The following is a 20,025-nucleotide window of genomic DNA, read 5'->3' as shown; positions in this document are numbered from 1 at the left end:
GAACAGTGTGAGAATATAGTCTCTTAAGCTCCTGATTTGACATTTGACAAAAGTGGCCCAAATCAACATCAGACTGTTGCCACTTTGATGCCTTGCCATAGCAACCTGACACAAGGTTGATAAATCTTTATAAAAGAAGCAATAAGTTGCTAAGTCCTCAGAAAGGAAGTGTAAAACCTTCTGATTCAAACTGGTGATTTATACCGCTCTTAGCGGTAGTAGTTGGTTTGGCTGCTTGCCCCTTGCCTGTGTTTGCCAGCTTCCTACTACTTGGAGAGGATCAGTTGCCTGGATTCACTTTCTCTGGGATGTGGAAGTGCTGTAGCGCTCCACTGATATTCTGGGTAGTGATAATTTGCGTTTTCATTAAAATCATTTAACCAGTACCCAGATTTTGATAACTAGCTTTAAACAAGAAAAAGTGAATAATCATGGGATCTTATATATTTTTTCACTTTGGTCCAGAATTGCCCCAAGTAGCCTAAGCTAGAGTTGCATCAGTTATGAAGCTGCTTCCTTCTCTGACTCTCAAAATTGCAGCATGCAGCATAAGAATGTTATTAAAGGCGTCTGATGAAGGAAGACTTTGCAGACCTGGCATGTTGTGCTTAATTCCTGCTTTTGTAAGTACCTGCTGGGTTGTTCTAAGCGCTGAGCCCATGGCCTAGGGGTGGATTTCACTTCTTGTCGTCCAGGGAGGAAGGCCTTTGGTAAGACGTCTCGTTCCCACGAATCACTGAGCATGATGCAAGGGACTCCTGTTCCAGCCTCATTAAAGTTCGATTATTGATATCCTGTGTTCTACTATATATTGCCCTTGTACCTGGCTTTTTTTCCAGTGTAGGCTGTAAAGTCTTTCAGGCCAGAGGAAAATTTGCCTTTACAGGCTGTAACATCCAGCTGTATTTCAATCATGACTAACAAAGTGATAAATCGGTGATTGTGTTCCTCAGTTTATTCCTCCTGCCAATAGTTTCTTATTTCTTCTGAAGTGCATAACTGGGGGGGTTTGTGTGTGGTGTTTTTTGTGTGTGTGTGTTTGCAGATGTCTCATTATTAATAATTTGTATTTATTCTAGTTCTCAACTTTATATTATAAATTCTTGTTGTCTTGGCTAGTGAGCAAACGAAGGTGACCTGAAACTCCTCCAAAATGTGTGCATGGCTCGGTATTCAGTAACCATCTGGCACTTTTATACTTCTCTGTCTTCTGTAGATCTGATGAAAGTCCCCTACTGCCTCTAGTCATTCAGGTACTTTGGAGAACCACTCTTGCAGTTGCCTGGCATTGTTCCCTGGCAGAATTGCTTGGGCAGGTTTTATCTCGGCATTTGTGTCCTGATAACCTGAGAGCTGTCTTGATCTGATCATTTGATGGTATTGTGTATCACTTTTATTGTTTTGAATGTGGGTCATTGTCCCTTGATTATACCTGGGGAGAACTAATGCATCTCAGGTGGTGGTTCAGTACCCGGATAGAAGGCTTAGGACTCCCAGGTCTCTTGCACAGCTTGTCTTAATGTGGATATGGCAAGATGAGGGGACGATTAGAGGCCACAACAAATTTGTTTCATAATTTGCATAAAAATTGTACTTCTCCAACTGTGGTTGGATTTGAAGCAAAAACAATCGTGAGTCCAAATCTGTTGAAGGCATTAAATAACATTGTGTAACTTTGATGTTGCAAAGACTTTTGAAAGGGTCTGTGTGTTGCAGAGTATCTTTCTTAAAATCATAATGGTGTCGCTATTAAAAGCCAGAGAGGTGTCACCCTTATCAGGTTTAAAATCTCTAATGCATAGTTCGTGCTTTTAGTTCCATGCTTTTCTTTCATGCTTAGTTGAATTCCAGCTCTGCCCATTAAGTACTGCTAATCTTCGGAAAGTTTGTTGTGAGAAGGCAGACAGGGTAGTGTAATACATGTAATTCTTTCTGCAGCTGCATATAATTACACTCATGTATATTTTCATGCATGTCTTGTGTTAAGATTTCTCCTAAATATCAGGCAAAGATAATGACAGCATATGGTTTCTTCTAATGTCTGTCCTAAAGTCAAACCAATTACTCTGCTTGCATCTCATGAGCTACAAAGTGGTTATGCTTTCATAGGGACTATGAAAAATGAATAAAGCTAAATTGCAAACTGGAAAAAAAGGGGAGTTAGGATTTGGCTTACTTCAGGTGCTATACCCAGGCTGTCTTTCAGAAACCCTTGTACTATACATAACTTTAAGAATGTGTGCATGACATGTTCTCTAGATCATCACTAAAGACTCAGTGCACGCTTTTTTTTATAAATGGAAATATCCAGGGTTGTGTCCAAGCCTTAATTCAGTTTTAGGACCCCCAAATCATGAATCTCATTGGTATCCATGAATGAGTTAATTACTTTAATGATGCCCTTTGTAGGACCTTAATTGACTTTAACTCCTAGAGAAATTCTTACAAAGAGTCTCTTCTTTTGCCTTAATGTCAACTTCTGTTCCCTATTTTATGGTTCTCTGTAATGTCTGTAGTAATAAGGCAGTGTAGTATTTTCCTGTTTCCTTTCACTGGGAAAACTTAAACTGGATTGTTCTGACTGAATTTCCTAGTCATATTTACTTAAAATTCATCGTGGTACCAAGCTTCCTGTTAAGCCTATCTTCTCTCATTACTTTGTGCCGATTTTGGCTGGGGTAGGGTTAATTCTCTTCACAGTAGCTGGTATGGGGTTATGTTTTGGATTTGTGTGGAAACAGTGTTGATAATACAGGGATGTTTTCGTTATTGCTGAGCAGTGCTTACACAGGGTCAAGGCTTTTTCTGCTCCTCACAGCACCCTATGCTTGAATCGTTATACTTGCTTTTTGTCCTATACCTTATTTTCCTCACTGTTTCACAGCTTTTCTTTCAAGTCTGAGCTCTGCCATTGTCACCAAACCTAGAAACGTTCACAAGTATACAGGCTTTCTTCTTGTGAGTCCCTTTGCAAGAGGTACAGAGACTGTACATTAGAAGATTGTACATTAGCATATATGCTCAGCTCATAGATGTGCTGTTGCAGTTTTTACTTAGTACCTCTTGAACTGTGTTTGTGCTTTGAACTAAGAAGTACTTTCAATCATCTGCTGCTTTTCAGTGGAGTTTCTTGAAGGAGCGGTTCTCCATCACAGTTGTGTCCATCCTCTTTGATAACTACCTATCTTAGCTGTTTGTCTTAGCAGACCTAAATCTGACTGCTTTTTTTCTGTTGTCATTCATTTGCTTGGCATCCAGCTGTTGTTCCTGAGGTACACAAAGAGAGTGGCAGAATGGAAATGCATTAGGTCCATCAAATACTGTAATTTCCCTGCCTTTCATTACCCTCCAAAACAATTTCTTCCTCAAGAGACATACCATCTCTTTTTACTCATCTTTGGAGCCCTGTTTTACTGGGCTCCCCACTGATGTTTAAAAATCCTAATTATTTCCATCATAATGTCTATACTTACTTTCATCCTTTTTTGTTTTTAAATCTAGAAAAAGAAAACCCATGCTGCAGAGCCAGGTAGTATGCTGGCCAGAAAACCTATTTTTCTGTTTTCCTTTTTTCCTTTCTTTTTCAGTTATACTTTCATAACTGATTTGTCCCAGGAAAGTGTGAGACTTCCATTAAAATGTTCCTAGAATAAATACGTATTTTATTGCTTACCTTTATAAACTTAAGAGGAGTCCAGTGAGGAACACTGGAAGGACAGGAGCTCTGATATTGTAAGTAATTATATGATTGTGTTAAGGACTCTGTTTTGTTTTCCTGATAAATGGTACAGCAGTGGATGTGGATTGTAAATTGACAACTTGTCTGTACCTGATGTGTCTATTTCCATAGGCATAGTTAATCCATAACTGATACAAACCTTAAATAAAATCCTTGGTCTTGGAGACTAGAAAAGAGACCATCTGAGAATGTGGGCAGAAAGCTAACAAAGGTAAAATGAAAACTGTGCTTTTTTGTCTCTTACTTATATTTTACAAATGTTCATATATATGTACCTGCAAACAAAAAAAAATAGTGTGCTGGGTTTGCTAATCTGCTTTTGGTGGAAGCTTTCTGTCAGTATCATTAACATTTAGGAGATGAATGTACCTTCTGCTTCTTCTGTAAATGTGTTGTAACTTTCTCTGGCAGTATATAGTGTCTGGATAGCTGTGCTGATCTAGAGCCTTCTAGTGGGATGCTTACAGCTGCGAGAATAGTGGTAGTGAAACTGTGAAACTTTTAGATATTGCTGCCTTCCAGCTGTCAAGTTGATGTAGCGCTTGGTTGGGAAAATTAGCAGCATTTTCTTCAAACTTTGTGGTTAGTAAGGCTCTGCTTAGTTTCTCATAGCTGTTGTCTTGCTTTACGATGAAATTTATTATTCTTGGTCTAAGTTGGGGTGAAGTTTTTTAACAGCTGTGAATAAAGTCAGACAGTGTGAAAGCTAAGGTTACCAGCTCAGAAGTATAACGTCCGATAGTGAAGATAACTTAGGCATTTATATGCCACCAAAGGTAGTAGAGAGCAGTGCATACCATAACACTCTGTGAAATGTGAACATGGGAAGCCTGACTTCTTTTTTTTTCTGGTTTTCTTTAATTTAATTCTTCCATTTTTTTTCTAGTGGTTTAATGCTGAGTAAGTGAGCAGATTACAGTTTAGTTTTATTGTTGTTTTTAATGAAAACATGTCTATCTGCAGGAGTAGGAACTGTTGGAATTAGTGAATGTGGCTGCTTCCTAACACACTAAATTTTCTGAAAGTTGTGTTCTGTAAATTGACTACACCTTCTAATTTATGTTGAATGTGAGCTTTTTACCTGAAAATGGTAGAGATGTGAGAGTAGTGAGTCAGAACCTTCTGCCTATGAAAATTTAGGGACTGTATTAAGAGGCTAATTCCTACCCCTCCCTTCGCCAATATCCACTGGTAAATATTTCTTTGTTTCCAGTTATGTGTACAGCTGTGATCTCCTATACCTCTTCTGCTTTGTTAAATAACTTTATTCTCATGATCTGTGGTCCGTTTGGCTTCAGAAAGCATTCGTATCTCTTTTGGCACAGAAAGTATATCTTATTTATGTGAGTAGCTAGATTGTCACTGGGGAGAAACTGAAGTCAGGAAACTGAAACAATGATTAAGGTAACGCCTTATCAAAGCATTGGCTATCAAATGCTTAATCATTTGCTGCTAAGTTTCCATATCAGCTTATTTCTTTGTCAAGAAATCCTGCATTTTTAAAGACTTTAGTTTGGATAATGGAAGCCTCAGGGTAGGCTCAAGTGAGGTTTTATAGTTTAGATAGGTGCCTTTGCCATTGCTGGAAAATAAGCTCATTCATTCATTCACAGATCCTTCCAGTGTAGGTGTGGCCTCTCTTGAGGTGCATATTTTTGTAAGTACTAAAACTTTGATTTCATGTTTAGCAAGGGAATGAAAGAGAGGAAGAACATAGCAAGTGAGGATGAAAACTCTTTTTAGAAAGAAAGCCCAAAGACTTGTTGATACTGGACAGCGAAGCAGGAAACGATGTGTGTCATAAAAGGCGCTGGCTTGTTGAAAAAAGGCTGAAACTCAGGATGTAGTCTATAAATACAAAACAGTTTCATAAAAATGTTTTTAAAGTGCAGTTCTGAGTGCCTCAGAGAAGCTGACTGATAATTGTGCAGCTACTTTAGTATATATATGTATATATAGTGCACTGGCATACACACACATACACTCATACCATACTTTCTACTATAAGCATGAATATATTTAACTTAGTGTTATTTGTTTTCCATAGGAGACTGGCAACATTGCCACCACCAGATGTAAATTTGGGAGCTACAACCTGTATTCTTTGCAGACTAAACCAGCAACTTGGTGGAAAAGCAGAGAGCAAGGGACTCCAATTTCAACAAGGCAGAAAGGGAGGAATTCATGAAGCTAGATGTTTTCCTGCACAGAAATACCCAATTTTTTTTTTTCTCCGCAGTATTGTATCACAAGTTCTTCATTTCAAGCAGCACATCCAGCAGCCTTGTAGGGGTTTTGGAGGTGTATTCTGTTCTGACCAGTTGACAGCTGTAAAAATTATCACCTAACTTGGAGATAAAACTGCTTATATTTGAACTTGCTTAAGATGCTGGCCAAGAAGCATAGCATTACTAGCTGTAATTAATGGCCATGTTCCCTTTTTTCCCACTGACTTGCTCAATATGAACTTACAGGGACCTTCAACTATGGGTTGTTGGCCATAATTTTGTTCACAAAATTGTTAGTTTTGAGACTGAAATGAGTGTCAGTTCAGAGTTACTGCTTAAAGTACAGTGATTTGGAATATCAGAATAATTTGTAATAATACAAGAATGTGTTTTTCATTGGTCATCTATTTTTGGGCTTTGTTGTACTAAACAAGGCAAGGTTGTTAAACATACCTGTTTTTTCCTCCCATGGTTTTAAAATGCTCGGGTGTTTTTCTTTCTTCTTTTACCAAATACCATAATAATGCTACCACAGCAGTCCCATAACTGAGCAGCTGTAATGTTCTGTCACTCTGAATGTCTGTGCCTTCATCTTCCTCTTGTTAATTTTTGAATTTATAAGCGCTTGTGTGAAGGTGCCCACGTGTTTCTGAAATCCCTCCATTGTTGCTCATTTCTGTTGTACTGCTGTTTCAAAGGCATCTGGTCTCAAAGATGAAGGTCCATCCACCCACCCAACATAAATGAGCTCTCATCTTAGGTTCTTAGGTGTAGTCATGTCAAGGCCCCAAACTCATGCAGGCTCTCCAAAGACTCGGAGTGGGGAAGCCCAGGGTAACTGATACCTCACAAATATTGCTGCCTGTTCAGTGTGTTAACTATGAGACAACTGTTTTCTTGAATTTATTGCTTGAATGGGATTTTCCTGAGTAAACTGTTCTGGTGTGCATATTTAACAAGGGTTTCTTTGTCACTTGAGTGGAGGTCATTTGCAGGGAGGTGAGACAGTTTGCAGGCTGGGTTTCTTGCCTGCAGTGGCACAGCACTCTCTGACTCCTGAGCAGATGATGTCTCGCCACTAGTGCTCTTTGCTATGAAGCATTCTCAAAGTGTGTCTCTAAGCAGTTTCAATACGTGGAAAATAATGACATGAGAGTAACCCAGAATTGATACTTGTAGTTGCCTGTTGGATTTTGGAGCTTGGAGATTATGCTGTTAGGACTAATAATACAAGTGCTAGGGAGAATGTACAGCTGACTGTTTGGCTGGTATCATTAACCACCTCTTTGCAGCCTTTCAGTCTCCGAAAGATGTACACTTCTGTTCCCTGAAATTTACGTTGCGTAAGCTGAAAGATTCAACCTAAAAGGACACTTGTTGCCTGTCCTAAAACTGCGGCTTTGATGCATGATAATGATGAAGCTAAATGCTTTCCCTGTTCCTGTGTCTCCAGGCACTGTTGCAGGAGCCTCTGGGAGCCTCTGGTTGAAGAGACCTGTCTGGAGACCTCTGCTAAAGGTGAAGACCTCCTAATAGCCCAGACAGCCTTAGCAGGAGCTCAGAAATCTTATATCAAGGTAAAGAGATTCATTTTTTAAGAGTGAATTCAAGTGGCTTATACAATTTTCAAAATACAGATTTCTTTTCTTGCTAAATAAACACACAAATGCATCTCTGAGCTTTCTGCTGCTTTTATGTGTATTGCTGCTTGCTACCTGGTACAAATGTTGTCATAGAAATGCTGGGGGAGGGGATAAAAAAACCAACATAATGCATTGTAGGTTAGAGCCAGAAGTAATTCCTTATGATATTAGTAGAAAGATATATCTGCAGGTCTTTGACAAGGGAACAGGCTGTTTCAGAGCTCTTACAGCATGCTCTGTTTTTAGAATCATATCCCACTTTAATTGCTGCATTCAGAGCTTGCTTCAAGTGGCCGCAAAAATATGGAAACGCTCTTGGATGTCTTCAGCAAGGGGAGGAGAATGAGTCTTGCATATGATGAATTTCTGTTTATCAGCACTATAATTATTTCTTCGTATGGTCATCCAGAACTCATAGTGGCTTGTAAAGGACAAATACTGATGGACGAAAGGGAAACATGACCCCAAGAACTGTGAATGTATCGGCACCTCAGACCCAGGCACTTGGGGAGATTCAGCTACGCTGTGGTTTTGTTAGATAGCCAGGATTTTGAACGTAGTGATGGTATGTGCAGAATCTTTCCTTCATACTGACAAGATTAATCTAACTTTATGTAGAGACTTGGCTGAAAAAAAGTGAGTAGTTGTGGAAATATTTTCTACAGATTTCTTCAAGATTAAATGTAGGTTCTTAAAAAGGTCTGCCAACTTCTGTATTTTTTTTTTAAGGTGTTAACTTCATTATTGGAAGGTTCCTTGAATAAGTATTCCTTGATTTATCTGAGAAGAATTGCAGATTTTCCTTGTTAATCCTTTATTGATCTTTTTAATTTAGACTGGAATTAGAGCTCTGAACTAGACCAAATTTCATTGTCCTACCATCTGTAGAGTAAAATAAAAATCTGTGCAACTTTTCCCATTAGCAGTGTCAGCATTTTGACCCATAATCTTAATAAATGATCTGCTCTATGTGCCTGGCAGTAAGACCACCAAAGTGTGGTTAGGCCCACTCATTCCTTTCCTACACCATTCCCTTTCTTTCTCACTTTGAATTCAGTTTCAGCTGTGTTTCTCCAGTCCACTGGCAAGGTCATCTTGAACAACAGGTACTGTATTGAAACCTTGGTAGAGTAGAAAAAATGATGGTGATTATACAGTGATTTCAAACTGGAGGAGGAAAAACAGTCCAGAGATATTTCTTCTCTTAATGTTTCCCTATGTTATATTTGCCTTAGGAGTACATGAAATAATACAAGTTGAGATAACCAGGCACTAAAAAAAAACAACTAGAGCATCTGTTCTGAACATTACTTAAAAAGGGCAGTTTTATGCATTGAGAGAGTAAAGACTTCAAAGAGGATATCTGCATAATCCCATGGGATGCGTGCATGTATCGAAGTGTGGTGGTGGTTAGGATTCAAGTACAACAGTGTAGGGTACTGGCAGGTTTTGGGGATGCAGTGTCCAGGATTGAAATGCAGCCTTGAATGCTGTCACTACTTCCAGCAAGGCAGTTTGCTCTGTGCTTTTCTGTCTCTTGTTTCCCTTTGCTGGAGGGGTGTGTTGCTAACCAGAAACACATGATATGAGACAGCCAAATGTTCTGGTGAAAATCAAGGGCACTTCATAGCTGTGAAGATTTAATATTTGCCCTAGATTTTCTTTTTGCGTTGATGCAGCTGTAACTGTTGTTGTAAATTACATGAATAATTGATCAAGGAGTTCTTGTTACCTCAAGTAATGTTATGCTTATTGCTTCTTCAGAACTGTGCTGCTCTTTGTTGCACTACAGTATTGCTCATACTCTGTTCTGTGTTTTTTATTCCCTTAAAGTTTTAGTCCATTCCTTCCCCCTTTGCTCTCCCTTTCTTTCCCGTTCCCTGCAAGATATTGTTGTTTCTGCTTCAGTGTATTCCATGTTTTAACTGAAAAGCAGGGTCTTTTTTAATCAACAGCAGTACATGTAGAAAACCTCCAAAACCCTGGGAACTGTGCAATATACGCATCTGGTTTCACATAAGCATGAATTGCTGGCTTTACAAACACGAAACATGTAGTCCTTGCCACAGTTAGCTAAAATGTTCTGTAACTTGAGATTGCATTCGAAATAAAAACGAAATTGCATAGCTTCTTTACCATACTAATGGAAAACATTTAATTTACTTCTTCAAGCCAACCAAAAGAATGACGCAATGCTGCTCAAACAGATTTACAGTGCCTTTCCTTCCATAGAAATCAATACAGTTTAAAGGTGCTGCTGTGGAAGCTGGCTAGTTGACTGTGATCCAGCTGTGTTCAAATGTAAACTTCTGTACCACAAACCAAAACTGATGATTTTGATTTATTCAGGCATTGCTGTATCTCTGAGACATTATTGTTTTGGATTTTATTCATGCATCTTCTCTGCTTTATTGCAATTAATACTAGATTGGAATTTTGGAATAGCAAGTTCAGTCTGCTTATGATTGATTTTTATTTTTTTTCTGAAATTATTCAGTTATTTTCTGCATTTCCTGAGTTAAAATACTTTGCCCTGTGGTAGTGACATCAGCAAAAGCAGCTCTATGCATGTGCCATGTGTGCCTTTTAGTGGAGATTTTTTTTCCCAAAAAAACCCAAATATAATGGTTGCAAAGCCAAAAAAACGTGCCTTCATTCAACTGGAGTGTAAAGGGCTAGCATAAAAGCTTTCCACTTTGTACAGAATAAGCTCTGAACATTAAATGTTCTTTTGGTTTTTCTCCTGCTAGAGGAGGTAAAATGCAGCAGCATTTTGGCTCCATCTAAAAAAGTTCTTGAAATAGAACCACGTTGTGTGTTTTGTTTTGTGTTGGGTTTTTTGTTTTTTTTTTTAAGAACTGAAACCAGCAGTGAAGATTTTCATAGTACACCAGCTTTTATGCCTTTGTTTCCATTTCTGTTCCCCTGTGCCCCCACTAATACCTTTGACTTTATTTAAACTCAACTATAAGAGGCTGATGGTGTTTCTCTCTTCTTCTTTTCTTTGTTAATGGGATTTCTGTCTTGCTTAAGTGCTTCTGGCAGAAATTGTTTCCTAAAATACCTCTTGAGGTGGCTCCTCCTTGCGCTGCTTTTCTCCCCACGTGCTGTATTTCCTTGGGAAGTCTCTCACTGGTGGTCTGTGTGCTGTTCATGCTAACTTCTACCAGAAGGAAAATTGTGATTTGATGCTTGTTTGCTTGCTTGCCTGAAGTACATTTGATCTTTTTTTTTTAAAGATAATTTCTACTTCCAGTTCTCAAGTGGCTTTGATCCAGGTTTCTTTATTATCTAACCATTTTTCTCTCTCCTATAGTCAACAATCTCTCAGTAAACAAATAGCTCGAGAAGATGATGTAGAAGAATTGGAGTCTTTTTTGCAGGGGTGGCTTGGGATGCAGTGGCATAGCAAAGAGGAAGAAGGGGATTTGAGTTGTGTGAGAGTCTGGGCTTGGAGGCTTTCTGGATTACTTACTTTCTCCCTTAAGAGGATGGAGAAGGTGATAGATAATACAATATGATGAAGAATAGTGTTGCTGATAGCTGAATTATTTTCTTTGCAAAGGCTGCCATGTGAGACTTAATAGAGAAGGGCATGAATCCAAATTACAAATGTTAAGGGTTTGGCTTATTTGGAGGAAACCAGTCAAAATGTCAGAATTACGGGGCTGAATTTTAGTACCGTTTCAAGCATACTTTAATTTCGTAAATTTTCAAACTACTGAGTAGTTTTATTCGTAGTATATATACAGAATTTTTAAGTTGTATGGAATGTATATTCTACTACAAAATTTTTTTGATAGTAGTGTGGGGGAGCATGCAGTGACAGTGTGATTATGTTTCCTGTAAACATAAGGACAGCTGTTATCTAGTAGCAGCTAACTTAGGCTATATGATAGAAATTTTGGGATATTAGATACTGGCAAGAAACTTTGAACAGCTTAAATTTATTTTCTAAAATGCTTCCTGAAGATGGATGAAATGCCTCAGCATCAGTGTACCTTAATCACAGTGACAAATCTGGATCTTTAGCTTTTGCCCAGTCATGAATTTCTCCTGGGCTGCTCTTTTGTGAATTTTGTCTTGTGTGGCAGAATATCAGATTACCAGAGGTACTGCCCCCAGTATGCTTTCAAAGAAAGGTTGTTACAAGGAGCAACACACATCTGTAGAAGAGGCATTTCCAATATTCAGCCATTTCTACTCAAACCATCTCTGTGGAATGGAAAAGTGTTTGACTTCAGCAAACCGGTTGACGCATTTTGGCAGTATGTTTAACCCACTGGTTTTCGGTTTGACTGCTCCAAAATTCTTTTTAACATGAAAGCTCTGTCATTTAGTTTTCCTTTTGCCTTTTTCCCTGCACTGGTACTGGTGGTCCAGGATGCAGTATGTCATAAAGACTTTTAAAGCTACACTTTGAATAAAGCTTACATTTTCTACAGCATATTTGCTTTGCATGGTTACAGTAGTAGCACTGTATTCCTGTGTAAACACTATAATGAAGTTGTTAAGAAGGAAAGAAATGCTTATGGTTATTTGCACTGAAGTTCATGGAGCATGAGATAGCTATGTTTAGGATGCTTGTACTTTGAAGGGATTAAAAAAAGCTTCTGAGAAATAAACATAAATAATATTCTCAGACTAGCAAAACAGTCTGTCAGTGATGAGAAGGAAGGCACTAAGTATTATGTAGAGAATAATCTGATTTGAAATGCCACAATGGAAGCCATGTTATGGTCTCGCTTTCCTAAGTATGAATTGGAAAGCAAGAAAAAGTACAGGGCATGATCTAAAAATGGTAGTCTGGAAGCTTCTTCAAGTATGTTGTGTCTTATTTTTGTCTAGCCTGAAATTTAGTTTTTCCTCTTGAATGAAACATGAATAAAGTGTTTTGGCTGTTTGTGTTGTCTTCGTGGTTCCAGCTCTGCCAAACAAAGCTATTGCTACTTTATTTTAAGAATGACTCTTACTTGGACTTTGAGTCCTGCTGAAAAAAGAATGCTGTCAGGAGGATGCAGTCTTGCTGTTAAGAAACTTAAATAAGATAAGGCTAATCCTATTGTATTGCTTCCACTTCAGGAATTAGTGTAGAAACTTCCCTTTCCTAGTTATGGCACCATACCATTGTATACATACTTTGTGGGATTTCTCTCCCCCCCACCCCCCTGAATTTTTGGCTGGGTTAGACAGTGTTCAAAATGTGTGACAGAGTTTTGGATCATGGGACTATACTGTGCCATTATTTCCAGACTTCCAGGAAAAAAAAAACCTACAAACCGCATGGTTTTGATGGGTCAAAGAAGGCAAGCAAAGATAAATGTGCCTATTAGTCTCTTTGGTTATGTCAAATTTAGGTTTCTTTTATGTGGGATGTTTAGTTATTTTATTTAGGATGCAGCATAGCTTGTGAGTTTTTGCTCAGGTGATCTACAGTTTTAGAGAAACTGCACATAAGAATTTTTGAATTGTCATTTTGGATTGGTACTGAAGCAAGCTTCACTGTCTTGCCTTCTGGAAGTGCTAGTATTGGCTATGTCAAGAAAACCAATGTAAGAATTCTCCTACAGGTGCAGAAGGATAATGTACTTTCAAATTTTTTTTTTTAATCTTTTCCATTTAGAGACTGAACTGCAAACAGACTTCAGGACAAAGTTGTCTTTTGAGTTGTCTAAACCAGCCTTAGGTTTCTTAAAACTTGCAGCATGGTAGAAGATCAGGATGTAGGGAATCAGGATACTAGAGAATGTTCTCAAAATGGGTTAGTTTTGAGAAGGTACTCTTTTCAGACTCTTAAAAATCAGTAACTTCTGTAAGTAACTTCATGCATGCGACCTTTGCTTAGGATTTAAGTAATTACTTGCCAGTTGGTCTCTTCTTTTCTTCTAAAGAATCCAAAACTTTTAGAAGACCAGATAGTTATCAGTAGGTTGTGACTCACTGGGAAGAAAGTCTAGATTAAGAGCAGAAACTTTTTGTTCTTAGGTCAGCAGCTAACTTGTGATGTGGCCTTGGGCATGTCCTCTTTTACTTCCTAGCACCAGTTTGCCATTGTATCCACTGCTGTCACCACCAGTAAAGTTTTTATAAGCTTTGGTGTCAAAATACAATTGAAACTGTTCATTGTTCTTCGTGGACTCAACTTCATTTGCTGTGTGGTTTCTCAGGTGCAATGTAAAGTGCAGTGGAAATACACAGTTTAGTCCATGAAGAACTTCAGCAGAATTGACGCATCCTGCATGTGGATGTACATATGTTGCACTAAAGTGGATTTGAAGAAAACACACACAGTTTTATTTTAGGGGTACATATCTGTACAAAGACCGTGAAGGGGGGATAAAGCTAGTTAAAAATGGGAATGCTGTGACCAAAATAGTTAAAATAAGAGGGAAAGAAAAGATCTGTCCTAAAATGAATATGTGGCAGCCTTAATTTACTTGAATCCTTAGCACAAGATTTCCACTTGTGTATTTTGCCAAGTAAATTAAACTTATGAAGAAAAGCTAGACACCAAGTATTGGACTGTTAGTGTCTTTTAACAAGGTTAATGTGTTGATTATTGATAACAGTGAGCTGACGTTTAACACTGGACCAGCTGAAAGGTCTTTGTGTTCCGATGTAATGTGAATATTGAGTGTCCTGTAAATGTATTGTTTTGTGTTTTGTAGTTACTTTTGCATGCGTGCCAGGACATGTGCTGGGAAGAGGCATAAACTTCTTTCCTTTTTTTACTTTCACGAATATTTATTTCCTGTCTAGAGCTGGAAGAGAGGAGCAACAAGAGGCTGTTTTGTTAAATACAGCAAAATCTAATTACAGCTTGATTTAAAGCCACATTTACACAATGGCTAAGGGGTGAGTTCACTTCCACAAAAACAAACTCTTCGGCTTCCTACTGTGCATCGGGAATGTGAAGATGAATGTCCTGGAGAAGAGCTGCCTCCCTCTACTGGCACCAACTTTTCTTACACTATGCTGAAGCTCTGCTACATAATATAAAAATATGACTGTGCTTCTTTGCAAAAGAATAGGGATTCATGGATTCACTGGTGCACAGTCCTCTTACTGGTTATGCCCCAGGTAGTGCGTGCTACATCATGCTATATGTGATAGGCTTGATGTCTATTTTCTGTGAGCTGTAGTTGTTCCTCAGTTTGTTCCTCAAAATGAAGGATTGTTTACTCCAGTATGCATTTTGAACAGTTGTGTCCATGCTGATTCAAAGGAGGAATGTTGGTGGATAAACTGCCTTCTCTTGACACCATGGTTTTCACTGAGTGTGCACCTCTGAAAGGTACAAGCTTGCAGGTGCACTAGTAGAAACGCAAAACTAGAGAGAAGGAGAACCAGGGTTGGACAGCATGTGCAAGTAAGTCAGGGAGATGAGGCTTTCTGCAATATGGTTAGCCTTGCAGAAAAGAAGAGGGATATAGGTCTCTGGAGGGCTTGTGAGAAAAGTGGTGAGTCTCCAACAGGGCACTTCTAACAGATAATGAATGAGCCAAAATTGGGAGCCCTCCGTTGCAATAGTTGGGCCAGCATGCGAAGAAATGGAAAAGTTGCAAGAGAAGAGGAGGGGCAGGATCTTATAAAGTGAATCTTTTTTTTCACTGCTAGAGTGATCTCCTTCCTTTTTGTTTGGTGTCAGCTCATTTTACATTTCTTGGAAGATTTCAGGCTCGGCCATATTGGTGATATATCTGTATCTGAAGTCATACCCAGGGAACTCTGCCCATCTATTCAGTTTACATAAGCTTTTATAAACATCAGCTCAACGTTTCTTTTTTCTCACAGAGAGAGAAATAAACCGTCTCTTCCAGAACTGTTTTGTCTGCGTTGTATGTGGCCTTCAAACCCTAAGGTGCCCCGAACTGCTAGGAGGATCAACTTATGGTCTTTACCTCATGGTCTTTGCCTTTTCTATTATGTAGTGTTGGAGTTTTGACCTAGTAGAAGGAAGGAAGTGAGCATTCATTGAGAGGAAAAAGCTGACAGGTCATCCACCCCCCTTCACTAGTCCTTTCAAAACCAAGGTGAAGAAAATAGTGATGGGAAGGAGAAATCTTTGAGCACATGAGAGTTTCCAGGGATCAGTCATGACTTGATGGTGGCTGCCAGCTGAAAAAGAAAGCTGCATTCACACTGGAGTACACAGTGTCCAGTGAAGTACTGCTGTTGTGACCCTTGTGGTCCCTGGCTGGAGCTGTCCCAAGTGGCTCTGGGCACTCGCTGCTGGAAGCCAGCAACAAGTTTGGTAGCTTTTTACATGGTCTCATGCTGACCTGAATTCCTGCAGTCAGTTTCACTAGAGGAGATTACCTGAGGGGCAGAGGTGTGTGGATTTCCTTTACTTTTTCTCCTGATTTTTTTTTTTTTTTTAATAAACTCTTAAAAACCCAGAACAACCACAGTTTGGTAAGGTCTCAGCTATTAGTCAATGTTGATATGCAGAAATGACCCAGGATGAGTTGCAAGCTTTATTCTTTTGAAAACGTTTCCTTTAGCTGTGATAATTGTTAAGTTTATTCTCCTAGGAGATGCGCAGACCTTCTACCCCCATTCCCTAAGAATTAAAACAAACTAGGTGTTCCTGCTGTCTCTTTAATGGATACATTTTCAGAGATGACAAATTTTTCAGCTACATTAATTGCTAGGAATAGGGTCAAAATACTAGGTATGTGATTTTATTACTTCTCTAGAAGAGCCATAAAACCCAACAACAAACAAATCCTGGACTTTGTAAAGTCTTTAAAACTAAGAGTAACTTATATTTACGAAGTAGGATATTCCAAAAACATGTAATACAGAACAGAGATAATTTTCTCTGTTCTGATCATATTGCATCTTCTCTCTATTGTAAAAGAATTTAACTCCTGTTTTTGTTTAGCACTAAGTTTTTTTTTGCCCTTTCCAAATGGTTAAAAAAAAAAAAAGGCATCAGGTGGAATAACACTCTGGTAGCATCTACCAGATACAGTTGTGTAAGGGACTTGAGACTGTGCTGTGTACAAAATGCAGCCAGTAGGTCACATTAATCAATTGACTGCTAATCATGAGCAGTAACTGCCTACTGTGGACTTTACACTTAACCCTGGTGCTGTGGTTTAACCCCAGCTGGCCAACTAAGCCCCACACAGCTACTTACTCACTGCCCCCTAAGTTGGATGGGGGAGAGAATCAGAAGAGCAAAAGTGAGAAAACTCTTGAGTTGAGATAAAGACAGTTCAACAGGTAAAGCAAAAGCAGTGTAACAAGCTAAGCAAAGCAAGGAATCCCTTCCCATGGGCAGGCAGGTGTTCAGCCATCTCTAGGAAGGCAGGGCTTTATCACATGTGATGGTTACTTGGGAAGACAAATGCCATCACTGTGAATGTGCCCCCACTCCTCCCTTTCTTTTCCTTCCCCTAGCTTTACATGCTGATTATGATGCCATATGGTATGGAATATCTCTCTGGTCAGTTGGGGTCAGCTGTCTTGGCAGTGTCCCCTAAAAATTCCTTGTGCACTCCCAGCCTACTTGCTGGTGGCATGGGGTGAGTAGTAGAAAAGGCTTTGACTCTGTGTAAGCACTGCTTGCAGAAACTAAAACATCCTTCTGTTATCAACACTGTTTTCAGCACAAATCCAAAATACAGCCCCATACTAGCTACTGTGAAGAAAATTAACTCTACACCAGCTAAAACCAGCACGCTCTGCTTAGTGGTGATGAGTAATAATAATATTGAGCTGTTTGGAAGGTCAAGGCTGTGTGTTTTTCTGCATCTGGTGAAGCAAAGTAGCTCTCTTTTTTTTTCATACAGTGTGTTGAGCCTTAAGTGGACTTCTGGGGCCATCTCCCCACTTGCCAGAAGTTACACCATTCCACCAAATGCAGCTTTTCAAGGTAGTTCTTATACTTCCATAAGGGTGGGTAATGTTGTGATGGTTATCATGCTAGTTGATCCAGACTTACCTGCTATGGGATAAAATTAAATGTTTTAACTCAGGCCTGTCTTTTAGAGTGTGAGTTGAATGAAAAGAATCCCTATTTAATTTTTCCCAAGGAACTAGTACTAGACTCTCTCATTTATTGAAGTCTGAGGAGTACAAAGGACAGAAAATAATTTTCCAGTGAACTCATTCATGGCTGATTTTATCTTTTCACCATTGTCCCCGAGTCCTCCTACAATGGCACCATGGCATGAGAAGAGCTTGTTACCACCAACAGTTAACAAGCTTCTTAATAATAGGGTTCTTAATAGACTTAATAAGTATAAATACTTACGCTAGATAAATGCACAATCTGGAACCTAAATCAGTCTTCCCTGATTTGTATGTGCCAACATCTTCTAAATAGTTTTCTGATCTGTAAGGTATTTTCCAGAAGGACATGTTTATGCATAGATCTGTTTAATATTGTTAAAAAGAAAAGGTATGTACTTTGTTTCCTTTATTGCTGCCTGTTGCAGCCACAGTTTGTAATTTATATTAACTTAGGTGCTTTAAACTGTCAGAGTATTTTCTCATGTCTTACATGAACAGTATTTGATCATGAGTGCTCAACGGTGGACTACTTAAGCAAAGCACTACTAAGATACGTAAACTCATCTACTTCACTGTGATTTAAGTTATCTCTATCCAGAACTGCTTGGCACTAAAATGCAGTCATTCTGATATCCCAACTTGGTATGTTTGCATCAACTCTAAATGAAGTTTTCTGTTACCTGTGGATTATTCCAGTAGGGTTTTGTCTTCTGTAGCTCTTCCTGTTTGTCATCTGTTTTCTCTTTTTGTGTGTTCTAATAAGAACAGGTTTGAAGAAATGAATAAACTTACATAGACCACATTTACTTTGTGATTGTTTTGAGTTACATCTTGATAATAATTTCTACAAGAACATGTTCTTCTGCAATGCTCATTCAGTTGAGCTTTCAGTGATAGGCAGCCTGTAATGAAAATGTTGACTCACCTGAATGATATCTTTGTTTTCTTTTTGTAAGTCAGATCGCAAGATAATTTTAAATTACAAGTATTAGATCACATTTCCTTGAACGATTGGTTATGATTATGTCAAGTTGCTGCACTCACCTATTTTAGTCATAGTCAGTGTTTTAAATTTACATGTTATGAGAAGGAGAGGAAGGTGTTTATTATATAGAGTCCTGAATGATGATAACTTCATGTCTTGTTAGCTTAATATTTTGAGTCTCTTCAAGTTAATAGTCTTCCTTGCGTTAAAAAACTTTGTATAAAGAACAAAATGGATTCATCTTGTCATATAAAATAAAGGTATTCTTAGGGAGGAGGAGGAAGAAAAGAATCTGTGAGATGTAGCCTGGATATGCATGTAATGTAGTCTTCCACTCTTACAGATGGTGCGCCAGCAGCCTTTAATGTTCGAATGCTTTTATTCTGGTGCTGAAATGACTCACTAGTTATCTGAAGCATCAGGTAACTATACCTATATTTAGCTTTGTTCTATCTTATTATCTTTGTTTCTGTCTTCATTTTCTTAGTTGTAAGCTACAGTGTTTCATTAATGTTTAGAAAAACAAAACCCCAAAACAGTGTGAGAAATGTTCCCAGGTGTTCTCACGAGTACAACCTCTGCAGGCTCTTCACAGGCTTGCTCTTCTGATGGTCAGGGCACATGAAGGATAAGGCTTCTACCTTCTTTCACAGTACATTCAAACACAAAATACTTAACCCTACCTGCCAGCAGGCTGCACTTTTCAGTCGGAGGTGATACTATTTTTAAGAAGAGGCATCTTGTTTCTGATACTTGCCATGAGGTCTGCCCTGGTGGGGCTGTCCTCAATAGTGACCTCATCCAGTGAAGCTTTCATTTTGGTGGTTGATCTTTGCGAAGACATGACCCCAGACTTACCTGCTTTCCTCCTCCACTTCCAAAATGCTGTGTGCTGCAGACTGCAGTATTTAACCACTGGTAGGGGTGTCTGCCTTTTTAGCTCGCTTGATCAAAGTGCTAAATTGCAGGGGGTCAGATAAGAAACCAATACTGTTTTCCGTCTGGCTGCCTCGAAGACTATGTAAATTAAGTATATTTATCTCTAAAAGAAGTGATACCTATGCTGTAAGAAATACAGTTGGCAACTATGAACTGCAGCTTGTGTTGCTGCTGGGAAAGATCTTGCCTGAGTGGTTTTGTTTGTAAAGTAGTTTCAGGTAAGTTCCTCTGAGATTTGGAGTAGTAGGATGCAAATAGTATATGCAGCAATGACAAGTTTTTTTCTTTACTTCCGAGTTTTGTAGATCTGCTTCTAGTAAACTTTGAAAGCTGATGAGGTTAGCAAAGATGTACTGCCAGCTGGAAGGCATCCTTTGTTTTCTGGAGTTCTTTGCGTATCAGTACCTGTTAGGTATATATTTTCTTGTACCTTTTCTCGTTTTTTTGTTGTTTTTTTTTTTTTGTTCA

General features: G+C 38.8%; 1 protein-coding gene across 1 annotated transcript in view; it reads left to right on the top strand.

The window, feature by feature from the left end:
- Positions 1–20,025, top strand: part of FAM110B (family with sequence similarity 110 member B) — a 110,100-nt gene that overhangs the window by 22,980 nt on the left and 67,095 nt on the right. Inside the window, exon 2 of the mRNA XM_061448430.1 lies at positions 7,421–7,544. The gene's annotated coding sequence lies outside the window, so the exon portion shown is untranslated. The remainder of the gene's footprint in view (positions 1–7,420; positions 7,545–20,025) is intronic.

This window comes from Pezoporus flaviventris, unplaced genomic scaffold (genome assembly GCF_033815535.1).
Source record: "Pezoporus flaviventris isolate CSIRO_AGI_PZ_B2104156 unplaced genomic scaffold, CSIRO_AGI_Pfla_v1 ptg000007l, whole genome shotgun sequence".
Classification (NCBI taxonomy): Eukaryota; Metazoa; Chordata; class Aves; order Psittaciformes; family Psittacidae; genus Pezoporus; species Pezoporus flaviventris.
Note: the sequence above shows the minus strand (reverse complement) of the source record. Positions and strands in the feature narration are given on the sequence as shown.